The following is an 8995-nucleotide window of genomic DNA, read 5'->3' on the forward strand; positions in this document are numbered from 1 at the left end:
GGTGTGTCGACCACACCACTCAGCTTGGTGTCCTCTGCAAATTTGCTGAGGGTGCCCTCGATCCCACTGTCTATGTCATTGATGAAGATATTAAACAGTACTGGTCCCAATACGGACCCCTGCGGGATGCCACTTTGACTGATTTCACTCCTCAAGAAGAATGGGGGGAAGTTGAAGACAAATTTTCAGAATCCTGATGTCTTCATTAGAAGACTATGATGTCCACAGTATCATTAGACCATTCAGTAATTGCTACAAGAAGCTAAAGCCAGCTCACGCCAAAGCAAGCCCATATAGATCCTGACATTTTGCACTGAGAGAAGCTGCCGTTTCCATAGATCCTGCTCAGACCAGTCAAATCAAGCAAAGGATAATCTGCTACTAATCATGGTGGAGCAGATATCCACACTGCAGCCGAGGGAGAACCACATGCTGGACCAGGTAGACAAGCCCCAGAGGAAGCTGCAGCCTGTGGAGAGCCCACACAGGAGCAGGCTCCTGGAAGAAGCTGCAGCCTGTGAAGAGGAGCCCATACAGGAGCAGGTTTTCTGGCAGGACCTGTGGCCCATGGGGGACCCATGCTGGAGCAATCAATTCCTGAAGGACTGTATCCTGTTGAAAGGTCCATGCTGGAGCAGTTCGTGAAGAACTGCAGCCTGTGGGATGGACCCACGTTGGAGAAGTTCAGGAAATACTTATTGCAAAGACTCTACCTCTTTCTGTTGAACATTTTAACCATTACAGATAAACATATTCTCCCTCTGTCCCAAAACAAGCTTGAACCTCCTCAGAAAGAGCAATAAATTTAATTCTGTTCTCCCACATCTTCTTTGAATATTTGCATCAGTGTACTATTGAAAAGGAGGGATAAAATCTGTATATTCACATTCTTGTTCTTCAAAGGGGACAGGAGAATTTGTGCAGAAATGTAAAGTAGAACCATGGACCTATGTTATCTCTTTCATTTCTTCATTTATTATTGGGAAGTGAAATGAGAGCATATTTATCACTGGAAGTATGTGAAAGGAATGCAATTCTGTCTGGCATGTATATAGATGGAATACACAATTAAATGCAAATGCAATGTCCAGGCGGGCTGTGAACAACAAAAAAAATCTGTACAAATTCAGTCCTGTGCATACGAGAAATATTTCTGAGACCACAAGAAAAAAAGAGAAACAAATAAATACATAAAATACATTGATGGAAACCCTCCAGCCATTTCCAATTTTTTAGATCCATTAGATCTAATATTGCAGAAACACAAAGAATTTTAAAATAAAATAAGCTCCAGTAAACTTTGCATGTCTAAGTTACAAAATGACAACAGAGCATGTAAAGTTATTTTGAAAAATTGTAAGAGCAGAAATAGTTTTCTGCCTAATTGTATATTAAATAAAATATAATAAATTGAATAACAGTATCACATAGAAATTTATGTACTACATTTATGAGTCGCTTCAGACAATGGTTTTCATTCTAAGCAAGAAAAAGGTTGATACCTTTTTTATCTTTAAAAGTTATGTCTTTTCTCCTTGTCATTTTCTTATTATAAATGGATTGCATCATAAAGTAATAAAAAGGATCCTCTTTTTTTCTCTGCAAAGAGAGTACTTAAATGACACTGAGACTGGATTTTAAATATTATAAATTTCTGCATTTCTGTGAGTTCTCTGTGCTCCTTATTCCACATACCATCCTGTCAAATCTAATAATGATTTATTAAATACAATAATATTTAAAAGAATTCAGGAAGGCTAAATTACAGGAGGACTCAGAATTTTAAAATTAAATCATCAGAAAGTTATACAATGAAGATGCTATTTAGACTCCTGTCTGATTTTTTGTGTCTCCCGCTCAACATTTCCATTTAATCTTAACCATGACACCTTAGCCCCATCAAGCAAGAACATGCCTAAATAATTTCGGTTTAATGATAGATGTTTATTGCATGCAATCTTTAAATTCTTATTCGCTGACCATGGTGAGAAAACACACAATCAAAGCAGATGTCATTAAACACTGGGAATCAGTAAATGCTCTACAAACAGTGCTTGCAGAATCAACCATAAGATTTACCTCTTCTATCTGTGATGCTTTAATGGACTCAGAATTTGCATTTCAGTGATTTCTATCCAATTAGTGAGACTTATTCATCTCTTCTTGGGATGCTTGCAGTTTATTTGGAGGATAAGAAGAGATATGCATTTTGGAATTCTTCAAAACTATAGCTTTTGGAACTAAAAAGTAAAATCCTTGGTTAAAAATAATCTGCTTGCTCAGATCTAGTTTTGTGGGGGTTTGTATTTTGGGTTTTTTTGGAGGGTGGGGTTGTTCTTGTTGTTGTTGCTTGTGGGTTTTTTGTGTTTATTTTCCAAACAAGTCACATTCATGTAAGTGTTGCAGTTGCAGCATATTCAGTGGACCAAAGCATACCAACAAAGCTATTAATTGTTTGATGGATTGCAGTGTTGGTTGCGTGAATACACTGTGGTGTTTTATAGGCTTTACATAGACTGCAAAAGGTATGAGATTTTTCAGATAATAGTTGTTGCATATTGCTATTCCTAAAGGACTTTATTTATTCAGTTAGTCACTATTCACTTACGCTGCTTGCTTTTCATTAGATATTTTTTGTTGGATGGGAAGTCATAGTATGTGTAAATAGGAGCAAAGGACTAGATTTAACAAGGATTTAAAAGTGTGCTTCCTCCTACCAGGCACACTGTCCTTTGCCAGTTCATTTTAGCTTTCATTTTTAAATTATAATCTTCAAAACAGCAGGAATTTGATGTCTGCCTGAATGAACATTCAAACATATATGTAGGACAAAAAAGGTGTAAGGTGTAGAAGTATAAATTTTTTCTGGTGTGTTATCATACGCCCAAGTATATATACCTTGACCAGTCCCCCACCAGATGAAGACAGGTACCATAGCATACGTTATTGACATCCATATATGCTCATTAAAGATGCTAGATGCTAAAATTAAACGGGGCCACTATACTATTACTGATAAAGAGCTTCCATAACTGCACAAATTCAGGAAATTTACATGAAAAACAGACTTCAGCCTGTTCTCACAGACTTGCAGAAATGTGGTAATATACACTGACACATGATGGAAAGTAACTATACAGCATTTCAGCAACAGTGTGAAAAGAAAGACCTTATTCTTTTTTAAAATTTTTTAGACTGAAAGAATAGAGTAGTATAAAAGTCATGTTAACAGTTCATAAGGCAATTAAACTCTGGTTTTATGCAGAGTTTTTTAAAAGACATGTTTTGCCAGCAGTTCATAAAAGCAATTTCTCATGAAGAAAAAAAAAAAAAAAAGGATATGGAAAAAGGCAGCAAAACCAAAAATAAATCAATAATATATATTTTGAAGGCAGCAATGGAAATGTTGATTCACAAGCATGTAGTGAGTTCACTAAGGCACACACTGAAAAATGGTAACAGGATTTGAAAAACAGACTACCAGTTTTATGACTAACAATAGTCAGTCATACATACTAAAATAAGAGCAATCACATTTGAAGCTTTGGGGTATAGCTTAGTCTCTGCATTGTTGAGGAAAGATTTTCCCCTGTAGCATAGCAGTGCAGGATTGGCCAGATGCATCATGGGACTTGGGGGTTCTTTTGAAATACCAGGATATTGTACTTGATGGAGCTGGCTTGACTCAATGACACACTATAACACTTGAGAAAATAAATGGCACGTATTAGAGTATTTGAATATACACAGAACTGTGGCAAAGTGCTCTCCCGGCTGGCAAAAACAGACAAGTAAGCTCCTTGAAATTCACAGCCTTACTATGCCAGCTAGATTCATGATGAAGGATGAACATAAAGGAGACATTAACATTGTGGCACTGAGCTGATGAGAAATTTAATTCCTGGTATTGCGCTATATGAAGGAAAAAGATGTATATAAGACATTGATAAAGCAACATATTATATAAGAAATTAAATTATTTCAATGTGGTTTTAATGCAAATGTGTATACTTAAAATAAATGCTTTCTCTCCTATCTTTTTAATCTCCTACTTTTACAGAAATGATCATTTTTTTCATGAGATAGGATTTTGCTTATGATAAAACTCATGCCAAAATGCCCTCAAAGATATACCAAAATATTTATTAATTTAAGTAGAACTTGTGGAATAATAATAAATTAAAAATAACAAAAATAATGTTTAAGAAGTTGAAAAGTTTGTATTTTTTAAAAAATATTTATTCTGATATTGTTTGCATTTTGAAGCTGGCATATCTTAAGCAATTAAAATGCCTGAATATTAAGTAAGATTTTTTTTCTTTTTTTTTTTAGATTAAACAAAATATTTCAGATTAGGCTAAATATGACATTTGTTATTTTTTTAATTAAAAATGGGAAGGAAAGGGGAAAAATTTTCAAATTAAAATCAGCAATTTTATAATATTTAGTTTTTAGTTTTGCTTTTAAACAAAAGTATCTAATATTTAGATTGCTCAAGTGTGAACGTTGGCATTTGTGGTGGCTGAAGTGTGCTATGAGGTGTAGCATTCACACATGGTACTTTGACCTGGACATGATGAAGGCATAAATCACTATGGCAGGATAAGATGCAGACACCTGGACTAACAGAGGTGTGTGTGGCAGGGGGAACACCCAAAAATAGCATGTCCAGGAAAAGTACAATCATTACAGGGTGAAGCATATTGGATGTGTGAGCCAATTTTCTATGGCTTAGTGTAAAATGGGTTGTGAGCTAGACTTTATTCTTGGCACATTTGTTCTGCCATTTCTTTTGGACTAGCTAGCAATGTTAATGATTCAGAAGTTCAATAATGAAGAAAAGTTTTTTTCTCTACCTATACAGGCTAGGATGCAATCTGACTATGATAATTGATGGAATAGCTTCTCAAACCATGTATTGACAAATACGTTCAATTTCAAGATGAGAAGATTTCAGCGTGTGGACTCTAACTAAATTTTTTCCCCTCTTTTGCCACAGTGGGAAAAATAAGAAGGAGAAGGGGGAAGAAGGTATCATATTTGAAAAGAAATATATCTGCTAACACAGAAATTTCCAATGAAATTTAAAGACTGAGTTTTGCCCAGCTGTGCTCCACACCTTGTATTTGACAGAAGGAAGGATGAGTTCCAAAACAATATTTTTTTATGTCCCTCAGCAGCGCTAGCTCTGCTTATAGTTATATACAGAATGAATAAATGTTTTTCTTGTCTGTCTGGAATTGTAAGGAAGAAGACTGGACCCTGAACTTCAATGCTCTACAGCCAGCAAATATATCAATAAATCCTTTTAAATATTTAAACTGTGAAATTTATAAAGTTCTTAAGGGGCATCTTGAACAGAAAGGTTACAATGCTGGTTATTGAACTACCTCTTTCATAGATGTATTTGGTAATAGCAGTAATAATATAAAGAACAGTAGAATAAACATTACAAACAGTACAAACCAAGAGCGTTTTGCAAGCTATCAAAATATTATTTAAGGATCTTAAATCACCAAATGATGCAATCATTCTTGATTCACTGAAATACTTATCCAACAGCTTAAATATAAAAACATATTTAAGTTCCACAAAGTCAGTGGCAATTAGCCACATGATTTATATTGAGAATCTATCTAGATTCATTGAAGAATAGGGATGATATTCTGAAGTAAGATTTTTTTCAATAAAATAGTGGCTGAATTAAGAAATCTGGTAACCACATTTGACAGGACAGACAGGAACAAGAATTGAATAAGTTGAGGGAAAGTCTGTTAATGGAGGCTCATTTTATGATTGATTTCAAGTTTTTTGGGTCCAACAATGTTCCATTTGTTGAAGGAGAGCACAAGGACGTACTATTTATCTATGTTCAAATTCATGGAAATAAGACCTAACATATTCAGTATAAATCATGGTAAATTGTCAGGGAGAAAATCACAGAGAGTATTTTTAAGATCATTCTGCTTCAGACTGATCATTAAGCTGACACACATTTCATTTCAGGTTTGTATTTTTAAATACTTACAACAGCTGTGTGCTAGAGATTTATGGCTTCTAATTTTCAATGTATTGTGAATAATGAGCATTGAATATTTAATATTTTTGTATATCATTCTCCATCATACTTTAAAAGGGTAAAAAAGAGAGAGAAATACAGACTAACTTTTACATTTTAAGTCTTCATTTCCATCAAGTTGTTCATAAAAGGCTGATGAGTATTCAAAAGGTGATGGATATTTAGAAAAAAAAAATTCACAGCCAAACAAACTTCGAAGTTCTGTTGTTGCTTTTTGTAATAAAAATCAAGTTTTCAGTAAAAGCTATAATATTTTGAAATGCATTTATTAGTCACCAATGTAATAGAAGTATTAAAGGAAGTAATACATTGGCATACATGATGATAAATTAGGTATATTTTAAAATTGCCCTAAATAGTTACTATGATAAAAAACATGGTCAAAAAACCCAAACAAACAAAACAAAACAAAAAACAGGGAGAAGATCAGTGTGATGAAACAATGAATCAGCATAGAGGTATTTTTTTTTTTAGCTGGCTGTTTCATTTCCTCTAGGGTTAACACAGGCTATTTTTATCTGCGTACTCTTTGCCTGCTTCTAAACTGCTACACTCCTGTTTGATCTTATATAAAATACCTCTAGATAGAAGAAAAAGAAACAAATTATATGCTTGAATAATCAGAAGTAAAAAGCAACCAACAGGGAGAGGAAGGACTGTTTAGTTTAGAGGGACAGATATTCTGCAACAACATTTCTTGATCAGCATACTTTTTCATTACTCTAATTCCTTAGACGTTATGAGTTCAGTATCCTGGAAAGCAAATAAGGTAGGAAAAATATTATTTTTAATCATTATGTTTACTGTGTTCAAAAGTAGAGCCCAGAACATCTTTTCCCTAAAGAAAATCAGAACATAAATAAGTAAAATAAATTAAATAAGTAAATTTACTAGTTTATGTGTGATGCTCATTAGGTAGAACAACACATCTAACAAGTGCAGATGTATAAATATGTGGGTGAGTGAACACACATCTTGGGAATTTTAAACAAACCAGCTATATATGTGGATATTCTTTTAATTCAGTCATTTATTTCAGAATGGCATGGCAGCTTTAGACAAGTATTTCAGAAACAGGTCAGCTTATTATTTCAGCTCATATTATTTCAGTAATTATGAAGGCAAAGTTAAAGTGTTATTGAATCACAGCTACATCACAAATTCAAACTAATTTGGATGGGTCAGAGGACTGCCATGTTGCAGCTAAGACTTCTGAAAAAAAACCCCAACTTTTATTTGTATTGTGAATATGTCCTACTAGGACATAAGAAGTGGAATCTTGAAAATTACAGTATACACTGTTCTAAAAAAGGTTAGCCAAGAAAAATGAGCTCCTCTAATATCATGCAACAAAACAATATCACACACAAAATAGTGTTCTTCTAAAACAAATAGTTTTGAGGATACATATTCAGAGATAGAAGAAATTATATTTCAGAGGCATCTGAAACTAATTTAGATTAATGCTACTTCCATTAAGCAGTATTCAAACACATGTTGTAAAAAAAATGCCTGGCCACTAACTTTTAATCTAAGTAAGTTGCAGAGAAAAACTGGGCAGAAGAACTGAATTAGAGCGTGAAGGCATGTTTTATGGGGTGTCAAATAACAGATCAGAAGCAAAATTTTGATCTCACTGTATTGAGGATGCCCACAAAATATCCATATATTCAAAGCAGTCTTCTAGACTCCTGTTATTGCTAGTAGAAAGGAACACTCATTACAAAGTAGTTGTCCAATCGGATGAATTGGACCCATAGTGAATTTTCTCTTAATTAATGAAAAAAGAGCATAAAATGACTAGTTCAGATGATGTTATCACTGCTACAGATATCTGACATGAGATGGATCCCTGACAGTCTACTGCCTTATTTGCTGGACAATACTGTGTCTAGTGATAATGAATCACAAGCATGTAAAAGAAAATTAATACATAGATACTGATAGACAAAACCAATTTTTATTAGTCCTCATATTGTTTGCAGCAACAGAGAAATTAATGTCTAGTACTTACTTGAGGTAGGCAAAAAGACCTATATTTTATCTTAAAAGTCTTGATCTGAACTTCCTTCTCTTTTAATAATCAGTGTTAAGTGGTTTCAAATGTATTTTTTTGTCAGTCCATTTCCAACCAGTAATGTAAAGATCCTGACTGTAAGCAACTTAAGCAATCTGGTGATTCTAATGACACGTACTTCTGCAGACACACATCAAGAAGTTTTTGTTCTCACTTGTTATTTGATCTTTCCTTGAAAATATTTAAAAAATATTTTCTGATTTTCTTTTGCTGTGCCTGTCATGATGCTGTCATGGGTCAAGTCACCAGTTCAGACTTATTATACCAGTGTACATTCCTGAGAGAATGTGACAGAGGGATGTTTAAAATCAGGAAGACACAGCACCAATAATAGAGTCAAAGGAAGAAATGTGTTATTTCCTATATTTCATATAAATTGTTGTTCATAGAATCATAGAATCATAGAATAGTTTGGGTTGGAAGGGACACCTCTAAAGCATCTAGTCCAACCACCCTACCATGGGCAGGGACATCTTCTACTAGATCAGGTTGCTCAGAGCCCCGTCCAACCTGACCTTGAAGGTTTCCAGGGATGGCCCATCCACCACCTCTCTGGGCAACCTGTGCCAGTGTTTCACCACCCTCAGCATAAAATATTTCTTCCTTCTATCTAGTCTATAACTACCCCCCTTTAGTTTAAAGCCATTCCCCCTGTCCTGTCACAACAGGCCCTGCTAAAAAGTTTGCCACCATCTTTCTTATAAGCCCCCTTTCAGTACTGATAGGATGCAAGAAGGTCTCCCCGAAGCCTTCTCTTCTCCAGGCTGAAAAACCCCAACTCTCTCAGCCTTTCTGCAGAGGAGAGGTCTTCCATCCCCCTGATCATTTTTGTGGCCCTC

Source organism: Aptenodytes forsteri, unplaced genomic scaffold, assembly GCF_000699145.1.
Source record: "Aptenodytes forsteri isolate BGI_AS27 unplaced genomic scaffold, ASM69914v1 Scaffold172, whole genome shotgun sequence".
In the NCBI taxonomy this organism is placed as follows: domain Eukaryota; kingdom Metazoa; phylum Chordata; class Aves; order Sphenisciformes; family Spheniscidae; genus Aptenodytes; species Aptenodytes forsteri.